General features: G+C 36.7%; 1 protein-coding gene across 3 annotated transcripts in view; it reads left to right on the top strand.

Annotated features, from left to right (window-relative positions):
* Nucleotides 1–12,852, top strand: part of plxnb1b (plexin b1b) — a 72,625-nt gene that overhangs the window by 7,022 nt on the left and 52,751 nt on the right. Inside the window, exon 1 of one of the 3 annotated variants that reach the window (XM_084426584.1) lies at nucleotides 9,176–9,201. The exons of the other annotated variants lie outside the window; for them this stretch is intronic. The gene's annotated coding sequence lies outside the window, so the exon portion shown is untranslated. Of the gene's footprint in view, nucleotides 1–9,175; nucleotides 9,202–12,852 lie in introns of those variants that run through there. 3 annotated transcript variants of the gene reach the window in all.

Genomic DNA, 12,852 nt, shown 5'->3' with positions numbered 1-12,852 from the left:
TAATGTGATTTCCACCCACTCTTTCAATTATCTTACTTCAATGAAAGGTTAGATTTTTGCAAACATTTTTAATGAAAGATCAAAAGGATAAACAATGCAAATAGTTTTTTTTACAGCCTTTCTTGATCATATTTACCAGGGGTGCCATTAATTCTGACCACGGCTGTACATAAATATGTAAATGTATTTGTAGTATATACTTAGCATAAAATAAATGTATTTCAAACACATTTTTGGGTTAACTAACAGTTTAAAACAGACTCGGATTTGGACTAGCTAAGTGTTTTAAAAAAGCATGTTGACGTTTTCTGTTGTATAACTTCTTATTTTAGAATTGTGTATTTATTTTTGGTTTAATTTATCTTATGCCAATAACAGTCAGAAGCAGCCCTGGTTGGACTCCTAATAATAACTGAGATAATAATAGAGATGATGAAGAAAACAAGAGATATAGTACGTCTGCATTAGGCCTGTGCCCCTGTGGAATGATGGGCTGTAGTCTTGTGTATGTGTGTGTTTGTTCCCCCTCAGCTGGGGGGAAAGAGAGAAAGCTGTCCAGCTCCCTTTGTCTCTTTTGTTGGAGTGGAGATTTAAAAGGTCAGTGAATAAGAGAGGAACTGGAGAAAGAGGGAGAGTTGCAGATGAAGGGGAGGGGTGAGTGAGTAACTGTTGAATATGTGAATGAGTGCATGGACATGCTGAAGACTGTAAGGTGTGCATGAGTAACCTATTTTAATAAAAACCTGAATAGAGTGTATGTAGATATTAATCTGCATATATACCGGCAATGCATTTCTACTTGACAGTTAGCAGATTAATTTAGAATAATGATCTATTCAGTATATATTCAAGTTAGACTAATCACAATTAATCGTTAAAAGATTGCGATCTTTATTCAAACACCCAGCAATCTTATTCGTAAGTGACAACGATCCAGCTACGTTTATTAAACCTTTATCTGGTGCGATCACAGTGAACATTCAGATCTGCGTTGGCGCTGCCGCTGACCCAGAGAGAGCAGTCATGTATAAGTATGTATTAGCTTCACAAACATTCTTTTCAACCACACAGTAGGCCTATCATTATTTCTGTCTTACAATTATTCTAATTATCACAGAAGTACTGGGATAAAAGTTTATAGTTCGGAGTATAAATACTGATGTCTATGGTAGCGATCAAAAGAGTAAATTACCCTTTGAAAGTAACATGACGCTTCAAATAAAGATTGTATCAATTACATTGTTACACAAGTAGGTGGTGAAAAAAGACTGTTAAAGAAATGTATTTGATTCAAAAGATTCGTTCAAAAACGCTGATTCATCCAGTTTTGAAAGAAGTCAAGGCTGCATCTGAAATCGCATACTCTTGAGTAGGTACTTATTTTGTCATTACTTCACGACCGTTAAAAAGGTACGTTCTATATAGTATGAGTGTGTGTGTGTGTGTGTGAATGTTATCTGGACGTACTACATTCGCCATGTTGTCATTATCAAGCAACCTACCAGCGTTAGATACGTCACTTTACTTCCATTCATAAATCCTCTCCCGTGGCCTCATGGGATAGTAAAGTGTCCATCGTATGCACATTGTATTCAGAATCTTACCGGAAAAAGTAGTAGGTCATCCAGCTAATTTTGCCTACTCGAATTCGAATCGAATTAATTAAATATTTTTTTAAATAGACTGCAGCAATTAACTTTTTGTCAGAATCTCTAGTAAATTATGTTGTTTTGTTTAGTTGTCTATTCAGAAAATCGTGATTCTCAATTTATCCAGAATCGTTTATAGGGAGAAACTCTTATTGAAGGGAGACAATGGTAAACAAAATGAAACCGTTAATATTTTATCAATATTTTTCTTTTACATTGTATCCTTTTTCTCAGTACTGTACGTATAGGGACAAAAATCATGTGTAAACTTCACAGTAGTTTAATAATTACACAATTCAGATACGCCACTTGTAATAGCAGCAATTAAGAAAGATGAACATAACTCTAAACCAATAGTTAATTGTTAGTTTAAAAGCATATATCTTTTATACAGTATGTTCTGTTTCTTTCCTGTTCTTTTGTCCCACTGATGCTGTCACACATAACTCCTTAAAACTCTTCCTGAGACACTCATAAACATTCCTACTCTTGAGATTGTCTCTATCCTGGGAAAAGGAGTTGCCATGGTGAAGAGAACATGAATGTTGGACCAGACCTTCTTGCCTTTTTTAAGGCTTTAATAAAGATCTCTCTCCTTTTTACTCCCTGTTGCAGCTCTTCTATAGCTAGACATTTCTCGATCTTTTTGAAAGTACAAGAGTTCTCTTGGGTATTTATTATAACAGATATGAAATGTGTTTTTGTTTGTGTGGGTATGAAGGTCCATACTACAATAGTCTCTTTTTGATGCTGTGGAAGCAAAAGCTGTAAAAGATGCTTTCTTTAATAAACGTGTATCTAAAGTAGAATAGAGTTAACACACACTGATTGTGTAAGCAAGCATACATTTGGGGATACGTGTGAAGAACTCCCTATAGTTAGTTGAGTCCCTTGGCAACCCCTTTGCCTCTTTTTTTGAAAGCTCTGGTGGGTCTGTGGTTGTCCTGGTAACTACCCCTCTGTCCCCCCCCACCCCCACTGAATTAGTGGGAACTAACCACCCCCTTCCCACACACACACTTTTTTTCTAGGGACATAGCTGTTAGATAAGGATAGTACATTTGTTGCATCTAACACAAACCTGCAGACTGTGTAGGCCGAAATGTACAGAATTTCTATAGATATTTCAGAAGTGGGCTTTGCCTCTGCCATTTCATAATGCTCCATTTCATGTTGCTTTAGACATTCTTTTGTGGACTTGTTTGAGTGTTTATACAAGATCCTCTTAGATGGCCTTATATTCTCAAATACTTTGGTACATTGTGGAATTCTTGGTTGAGTCTATAATTTCCTCAGGGCCTGTCTGGCCTCAAACCATAATGCTTCCTTCATGCTGCACAGTTTGGATCTCTTTTTAGTCAAAGGCTGTTTTTAGTTTTATAAATAAACAGTTTTTGTCTCATTTGTCCACTGCTCATTATCCATAGTATTAGATTATGTCATCAAACATGTCATAGTGCCATAGTGACTGGCATAAACTAAGGAAAATGCTTCTCTGCTGTTGCTGAGCTGCATGGAGAAAAACCATACTTACCTATACTATGAAGATAGAGTTAGAGACACCAGTTGGAGTGCTTTGTAATAATCTGTCATTGATAACCAGTTGAATCATATTTTTTTAAAAGCAGCACTGTCATCACACATTACATTGTTGATTTTTAGTAATAGAAGAATATGCACAATCATAAAAGATTAAGTTTTACCAGTTGTCCCACTTTACCTATATTTGCCCTTTACTTTGGATTATGATCCCATTAAATTCTTATGAAGTGATTAGGGAAGATAAGCTTAAAGGAATAGTTCACTCAATGTGAATTCTTTCATAATTTCCTCACCCTTTTTTCACCCTTATACAGTGACTGGGGATTGTCAAGCTACAAAAAAAATCATAAAAGCAGGAGCATAGCCAGGAACAAGGCTTTGGGTGTGCCACGGGTAAATAGAGTGCGCCACAATCAAGCACAATAATCAGAGTCCAAGCATGTCTGGACAACATGACCAACACAAACAAAGTTTAAAGAATCTTCTGGATGTTGTTCCTTTTTGGTAGCAAAATCGGACTTAATTCATTGCAATTGCAAAACCTTGAAGTATTAAGCAATATGTTAGCAATAAAGGCCTACAGGTAAATTAGTCACTTCAGATAAGAAATCGGTATGGACTGTAAAATGTATTAATACAAAAATTCAGGTAAAGCATTCCTAACAATGTTTAAGATTTTTCTGGATATAGTTTGTCTAGTGCAGGGGTGGGGATTTAAAAAAAAAAATTTTTCTGAAATGTTAGAGGAGCTTGAGTTTGTTGCCCTATTTGTTTGAAAAAAAAGAGGGATCTACTCTCACCTAGATCACGCTACACCTACGTCATACTTAGAGGTCACTCTTCAGCAGTGGCGGCTGCTGGTCTTTCAAAGAGGGGAAGCTCATTTTCGGCCTACATCATAACGATTGTCCATTTATTTATACGTAAATTCTGCCCTACGTTCCTTTTCAAGAAATTGGCTAGCAATTTCGCCAAGCAAATTCCAAGAAATAGGTTGCGGCAGTTTGTCTTTCGACTACACTTGCAAAATCCGCGATGGGACTGAGCTCGAATAGCTTCAGCGTCAGTGATTATTTTTTTATTTTTTTTATAGTACAAAGTCGCTGTCAATCAAAAGGAGATGCAGCTTTTCGACAGACCCTCCAATCATCACGCAGAAGCCCGGAGTCCAGGCCAGCCCACTCCTCATTCACCCCCAGTCTCTGACGCTGAGCGTCCGTGGGCGGGACATAATCGCAGCATTTATCCAATGACCATCTAGTTTCGAAGTACTGAAAACTGTTCAGAGCAGCCCCATATAAGTCAATGGATGCTGGGCTTCAACAGGGAAATGCACTGTGACACTACGGGAATGTATGAGAAGGAAATCGAGTCAGCCGACCAGCTATATGTAGCTGATTCTGAACGAACTCGTCTTCGAGATGAACGTGTTCTGACGCATTTTTAGTCAATAAAATGTTAACACAATAGTACATATTTGACCATTAATTTTTTTACATTATAGGGGAAGCCGAGCTTCCCTTGCAGTCTTAAAGAAATCCCCACTGCTCTTCAGCCAGAACTCGACTCGTATACGGCCATTACCGGAAGCCAGTGATTATAGTTTATAAAGTTATAAATGTATTTATAACTAATTATAATATATATTTATTTAGAGCCATGTGGATTCTTTTTTTGGCCTTCAAAATCTAGGGTACCATTCACTCCCATTATAAAGCTTGGAAGATAACTATAACTGATTGTGTTTGGATGAAATAAGAAAGTCATATACACCTAGGTTGGCTTGAGGGTGAGTAAATTATGGGATAATTTTCATTTTTGGGTGAACTAACCCTTTAAATGCCTTTAGTTGTTTTTCCTATGTACATATCAATATCACTGAATTTTTAAAAGGCCTATTTGTTGGTATTTGTGAAAATATTTTATCAATAGCTGAGTGTGTTCATGATAGTTGTTTGGTATATTTCTCTTATGATAAGGATACATGAGAGTTAATCTTTAAAGATTAGACAGTGATGAGCTATTTTGGCACCTAAGACATTTATTCGTAAATCTCTCTGAATATGTGATGTGTAGAGTAGGGTACCGTTCACATTTTAACCGGTACCAGTAATGTAATATTAAAACAGTAATGTATAGGAATGTCCCAATACCACTTTTTCACTTCCGATACCGATACCGATACCGATGCCGCAGCTTTGGCTATTTGCCGATACCGATATCAATCCGATATTTTTATTTTATTCTTGAACTAATACTAATAATAATAAAATATATGGAAGCACTTTGCTCAATTAGCCACATAAAAACATCAGATTCAAATGGAGAACAAATACTTCTCCAGTATATAGTCTACAACAACAGTTGATGGGCCAATGACAAATAAGGTTTTCAACTGATAAAAAATTCAAATAGGTTAAAACTGCACATCAAAGTAGTTATCTTTATGGGGATGTTTTTTACTTATTACTAAAATCTTAATTTTAAACAATGTATTTTAAGCGGTTTAACTGAGAATCATGTGACGACACCAGTCAAAATGTCATACGGGATAACGTTAATGCATTTTCTAAATATTATGATATTAACTTTTCAAATCAATAATACTTAATGAATATATAAAGTGATGCAGTAAACAATATTTAGAGCTCAGAAAAAAATGATTTACTTAAATTATATACTATTTTTTCTCATTATATTGTGATTTCTTTAAACGTGACCCTACTTGTTCAAGTTCTTTACCCACATTTTAACACTGCAATGTGATTTAAAATGCAAAATGTCTGAAAATGTTTTACAGGACTTGGTATCATGTTATTATTGTTTCCTCAACTCCATGAAGTGAAATTATGCATTTCAATGGAAAAAAACAGCGTTATCCCGCCTGACTTAAATTGTTACACGGTATGACACATGAATTCTCATTTTTACAACACTTACACATAATAATGCTCATAAATAATTAATGTTTATGTTATGCAATGTTTTTCCAAGGAAATGAATTAGGCTCCACTGTAAAGAAATACAGATGTGGTTTTCAGCGTGTAAACGGTTACACACAAAGTCAGTGTGGTTTCTTGATTTGGCAAGTATACAAATACATTTAAATATTATTTCATGTTTATGAATATCAAAACAGCACAACTTTTCAACATTAGGTTTAAGTTAGTACTGAAAAGTACCTTGAACCATTATTTTTATTGATGATCATAGTCACTCTACATCAATATTCATAAATAATGTAAAGGGTTAAAGTAGGCGACCTTCACTCATTTCACTGAACATCATTTATTAGAGTGGATGGCCTGTTCTTAAAGGGGCGGATTCCCCAATATGACAGGTTGGACAATAATTAAATGTAATTGTAATTGAATATTATTATGAATTATATAATTTGCTAATATTCAACTAAACAATGTTAATGATATGTTAATATCACAATTTGAATGGAAATTATATGAAATTATATGGAATTATACAAATTAAAGCTGAAAACGCTTTATTATGCTGCGTTCACACCAAACGCGAATAGAGCGTCTAGTGAATCCATTCGCGCGTCCAAAGCGAGCGTTTGAAGCGAAATAGACGCGCGTTCAGAGCTAAGGCGGGGCTACAGATTAGGTGTCCCTAAAGAACCCGCATATGTCTATGTGCGTATCTAACAGTAGTTCCGCATTACATTAATTAATGTTCATGCGAGTTTAATTTATTTTTATACCGTGTATTATCCGTGTAAATCCATGCACCGAACCGTGACGCACGTACCATTTCGGTTCAATACGAATACATGTGCGTTCCACCCATAGACTGTAAAAAAATAGGTTCCACCCCTAATAGGTATCAGATCATATTTTTTTTCTCCCCTCCAATCTCCGATCTAGCGTTCTGGGCCAGTATCAGCACGATACCGATGACGTGGATCAGATCGGGACATCCCTAGTAATGTATACTGTAATATTTACCTGTAAATAGTAGGCTACTACTAGCTACTTAATTAAATAAATAAAAAACATTTTAATTTATATATTTTTTAATTCATTTTTATGAAATTTTTAGTTTTTCACAAATTCTGTGTTGTGTATTTTCTGGCAATCAAATTAAGACATAGAACATCAATTTAATTGATCTTTTAATCATATGAAATTAAACAACTTTTTGTCAAACAACAAAGCCCAGCTGAAGAGAATTTTTGATAATTAAAAAAATAAATAAAGTTTTGATAGTTTATTAATATTAGTGTTAGCATTATTATTAGAGGCAGAAAACAGCGCGTGTGTGTGTGTGTGGGAAATGAAACTGTGCGTCTGCGCCATTAATTCTGAGACACGCAGAACATGCAGGATTTGTATTTAAATAGTATTACTCTCGTGCCAGATGCGTTCTCAGGTACTGAAATTTGGCACTGATTGATTTAATGTGCTTATTGATTTAATGTACTGATTGATTTAACTTTTAATCCCTTAAAAGTACAGAGTTCGATACCCAACCCTAGATATGTGCAAAACCAATCCATTTTTTAGTGGCTGTTTTGAGTGTTGTTCTCACTTCATTCTCAAATATGACCCAATTATTCAATATGATTTACAAACGGTTTATTGTCTTGTCACGTTGAACCATTTGTCCTATGAGGGATGCCCCAACTCTTTTGTCCTTGTCCCCACATTTTAATGTTCATTCATCTCTATAATGAGTGTGCTTTTTGTCTATTGTGTTGTGGGTTGTTGTTGTGCTTTATCCTCTTCCTCTTCCCATGATCTCCCCTCTTCTGAACCTCTCCAAATCTGAGGTGTGTACAACTGTTGTAAGTTCTTGACCCTTTGATAAAAGTTTAGTTTCTATCTCAGACCACATAATTCCCCTTTCTGCCATTTATGACCACTGGATATCCTAAAATGTAGTGAAACAATATAGTCTTTTACATAGTTGTGCACAACAACATGACAAAAAATCTGTCCAGTGTGATTCTGTTCACTGGTTCACCAAATATGCAGTTGTTAGTCTTGAAGATTTAAAAGGTTAGTTCACCAAAAAAAAAAAAAAAAAAAAAAAGAAGTAATTACTCACCCTCATGTCCTTCCAAACTTTACATCCATGCCCTGTTTCATAGACAAGGCTTAAGTTTATTCCCAGGCTAAAATGCATGTTTGAGCTGTCTTAACTGGAAGTTACTTAAAATATGTCAGTGCCAATGTTTTGTCTCAACACACAAAGTCACGTTTAAAATAGCTACGGGCAATGTTCTAATTCAACTAAGGCCTAATCCTGGCTTAATCTAAGCCTTGTCTGTGAAACCAGGCCCCAAGGTTGTAAAAGGAGACTATCAGTTTGAATAAATAATTTGTTGAATTTAAGTTAGCAAAGCTTGTGGATAGAGGTCAACATAATCAAAGGTTCCCCAAAACTGGAGTTAAGTCTCTGTGGAGAGACTTGAATCATTTTGATTTAATCCTAGATGATCTGTGAAATGCAAAAGAGGAGTCTTGAACAATATTTATGCTCTCTTTTCTGTACACACACATAGTGACCGTGTCTGTAAAGCTCCAAAATGCTTCATAAAAGTAGTCCATAAAACCTGTGCACTACAAGTTTCACTTCCAAGTCTTCTAAAGCCTTACAAAAGTTTTGTTTATAGTTTTGACATGGACATGTTTATTTCTTCATATAACAACATCATTAGGCAGAGATTGGGTGCTTCAGGTTCAAAGGTGCACGCATGGTCTGGCTTTTGTCCATGTTAATATTTAGCTAGTCAAGGAGCACTTTGTGTGTGTTTGTGTGTGTGTGTGTGTGTGTGTGTGTGTGTGATTTGTACTCAGAAGTGAGCTAGCTAGAAAAAGTGAGATAGAAAATAATTATTTTTAATGCAGCATTTCTGCTTAGGATGTGGGCTAGGGTTTGATTGTTTTTATATACAGTTGGTTATAAATACTAATAGAAGTCTATGGAATGTCCCTATTTAGATAACCATGTGTGTGAAGTGTCTTCTACTTTTCCACCCCATCTGTGAGATGTAAGTAAAGCGTATATACACTTCTGTTAATGTAATGCCGAAAGTGAAAATAGTTCAGGATTTTTATAGCCAATATTATTACCAATTTCTTGACCGGCCTTCTCCAGATGACATTATATTATTTAAGCTTGTAAAGTTTTTGAGCTTTTATTTAAGCTTCAGGAACCCTGTCATAACAGGTTATAGGGGAAATCTCTACTCACATAACATAGCTAGTTATTTTGACAAAAAGAATGTAGGCTTAGTAAACATTAGAATGCTTACACAAAATATTATTAGGATACATTTGTATTTAATTTTCAAACATAATAATAATTATGATAATAATCAAACATTTAATAAATTGATTAAATCTGAAACTGCTGTAACCACACCTAAACTCTTAAAGGGACACTCCACCCATTTGCATTAAGCTTTGCATTGTTAGAAACCCAGTCATACTATTGAATGGTCGTGCAACACTCTCTCATTTTCCCCTGAGACGGGAGAAATACGTTATTTACCTTTTACACTTCCTCCTACAATGACGCAAAAATCGTCATTTTGCGTCATTGTAGGAGGAAGTGTAAGAGGGGGGGGATTTCTGTTGAGACTACAAGCACTAGTTCCTCATCTTTCCCAGGGGGCGGGACCCGCTCACGCTACAGACCTATTACAGATCAGTGGGTGGGACTTTACTCTCTGAAACTGAAAGCAATATCCTCCATCTTGTTTGAAGCTAAGCTAACAGGCGCTGTGGAGACAGATGTAAAGTTATGACAATAGCGGAGGAGAGTGCTCAATATGATATAGAAGAAGAGGATTTCGGAAGTCTGATGCTTGAATCAGGTGTTTGTGGCTACCTTTACAAGCCGCATTATAGCGAAGAGCAGCCGAGGCAGAAGACCTGCCTGCCACGGACGAGGAGCCCGGACTGGCTCGAGTTAGGGCGGACTGGTGGCGCCGGTGATCTCACTATGCAACTCATAGACTGTAAGATGCAACTACGAACACAGAGATAGAGTCCGTCTGCGGCAAAGAATTTCAACGATGACAATTTCTCCTGGACGAAATCTCTGAATCAGACGAGGACACGGACGTTTGTGTTGTGAACTATCCTAGTTTCGCACCGCATATGTTCTGACTGAACATCCAGGTACCATGCAATAATTCACCTTTTCGAAAGAAATACAAACGAGGAGTAATGAGTTCGCCAACTAACTAGACATTTTGTGTGAATGTGAAATGAATTTCTAGCTCTGGTGGTAGCTAGCCTTGTAGACGGAAGAGTGATTTCTCTTATAGGCAGATATGCGCTTTCTGGATTAGTGGGAGTGGCTTGCGGAGCTGTGCAATGTGGTGCATTGTGGGAGTTGTTGTCTTTCATACAAATGCGTCCTGAAGTTATTTTTTGTCTTTCCTCTGTCACGAAGGCACCAAATTCAAAATTTATTTTACATTTCGACTACATATATGACCCACTTTAAATAAAAAAACAATGTTCAAATGGGTGGAATGCCCCTTTAATGAAGTCTTAAAGTAGTTGTTTTTAGGGTTTAGGACAGGCATCAATGTTAGATTGGACTGAGGTTTTGGTGGAAGGACTTGAGTGTATGTGTAACCCTAGAGGCCTGTCGGGCAAGTGTGTGCATGTTTATAGCCAGAGGAACAAATCATTTGTGTGTTTGAATCGCTTTTGGTATTAGATGACTGGGCTGTTCTCTTTCCGCATTGTGTTCTTTTTCTCCTTAGAGTGAAGATGAAAACCTATATGGAATTTATTTACTTTGCTACTACATTTTAATACCTCTTATAACAAGAGATAGTTTCAGTCCTCAAATTTGATTCGCCAAGCCTTAAAGTAGCCAAGAGTGCTGATATCCACTCCAACAGCACTGGGACTTTTCACTGTTTGTATCACTCCGACACACTGTCAGTATGTGTATTAGTGCAGATGTCTTGCGGTTGATCCTGCATTGACTTTCTTCTGAACTATTTCCAATGGTGGAGCAAAAACACAAATAACTTAGGGTGTGTTCACACTTGTAGTTCGGTTCTCTCTGTTCTTTTGGTCCGGACCAAAAAAAGAGACATTTAGTCCTGGTTCGCTTGGTGTTCACACTTTAGGTCTCACAGTAAGTTTTTTAATTACTTTGTAGGTTATTTAATAAAGACGTGAATTGTACTTCACCTTGGCTTCAGCATTATAACTATTTAAAGGCAGGGTAGGTAGAAATGGTCTAAAAATTTTATTTTTCAAATTTGTTTAAACTTTATGTACATATCAATACATAATTAAAATGTAAGTACTCTGAAAAAGAAAGTATCAAAATCGAGTGTCTGTAGACCTCTCACGACTGTTTTAAAGACATCTCATTATTTCCATTCACTCCACCGCCTCATTTCTGTGCTTCTTCCAAAGCCACGCCCCCAAAACACATGAACGCGCGACTCCGACCGCTGAGCTAGAGGACGCATTATTTACCTGAGACAAGCGGAGGGGAAGGGGCATTTTTTTGCCTGGTTTGCCTTCACTAACTGCATATGCTGGTACTGTAAATTTAGATTGCTCTTTCTCTGCCATTGTTTTGGTATTCCTAGGTTCAGTGCCTTCTTCTTCTTCTTCGATAGATTTTATTGGCAGCTTGCAAACATAGTGCATTACCGCCATCTACTGGACGGAGGTGTGATCAGGTTCCGTGCCTCTCGCACTCCTCAGATCAAACGGTCGCGCGCAAGTGGGCAGGTGCTGTGTGGCAAAAGGGTGGTTGCCATGGTTGCGAGAGAGTGACAGTCGCCTAAGCCAATCCTTTGATTCGTCCCGAATCGAAATAATGAGCTGTGTTTAATACAGATTAAACGGTCTAGAGTCACTTGATTTTTATACTCTTTTTTTCAGAGTTCTTACATTTTAATTATGTATTGATATATATAGAAAGTTTTAACAAATTTGGATCTTTAATTTTTAATAAATCCTACCTACCCTGCCTTTAATCCGTGGTGGACCGAGATTGAGACATGTCTTTGTGTCGTTAGTATGAGATCGGTTTATGAGATCAGCAAATTGAGAGATCGCTGATCCAATCATTAGAAGCGATTATCGGCCGATATCGATCGGTAGCCTATCAATCGGAGCAGTGAGCAGGCCTATTTTGACTGTCACATTTTGGAACAAAAATTTCATGTTGACTTTTAAGGAATGTTCAGCTGACAGGAAGGGATATAACTATTATTGTTGTCCTCAAATTATCTCTGAAGTGTCTAGCTGATATTACCTTAAGATACCTGGTTCTCAGGTTTAGACATGTTGTGTTTAGGCTACTCTTTCCTCAGAGCATTACTGTGCTGAATGTATCCTCATGGACTGGTCATTCACTGTCTATTCAGTTGCACATTGAATTGAGTCTTCAAAGACTTTTATTCATACAAACTTTCATAGAGGCTGCTGTGCCACTATTTGAATAAGGTACTGCAGGTTTATTATTGTGGCATCATAATTTTTTATATCCACCTGCCACTTAATGTCAAATGTTTGTTTAATGGGTCAGATCAGCTAAAACTGCCCCACACATTTCTAATCTTTGAAGCAATAATTAAACTGCGCTTGTTGGAGGTATACACGTATAATGCATCTTTAGTTAAAGGAATAGTTATAGTTGACAAAGTACCTGC

This window comes from Rutilus rutilus, assembly GCF_951802725.1.
Source record: "Rutilus rutilus genome assembly, chromosome: 12".
Lineage (NCBI taxonomy): Eukaryota > Metazoa > Chordata > Actinopteri > Cypriniformes > Leuciscidae > Rutilus > Rutilus rutilus.
The sequence above is the reverse complement of the archived record's forward strand: the minus strand, read 5'-3'. Positions and strand labels throughout refer to the sequence as shown.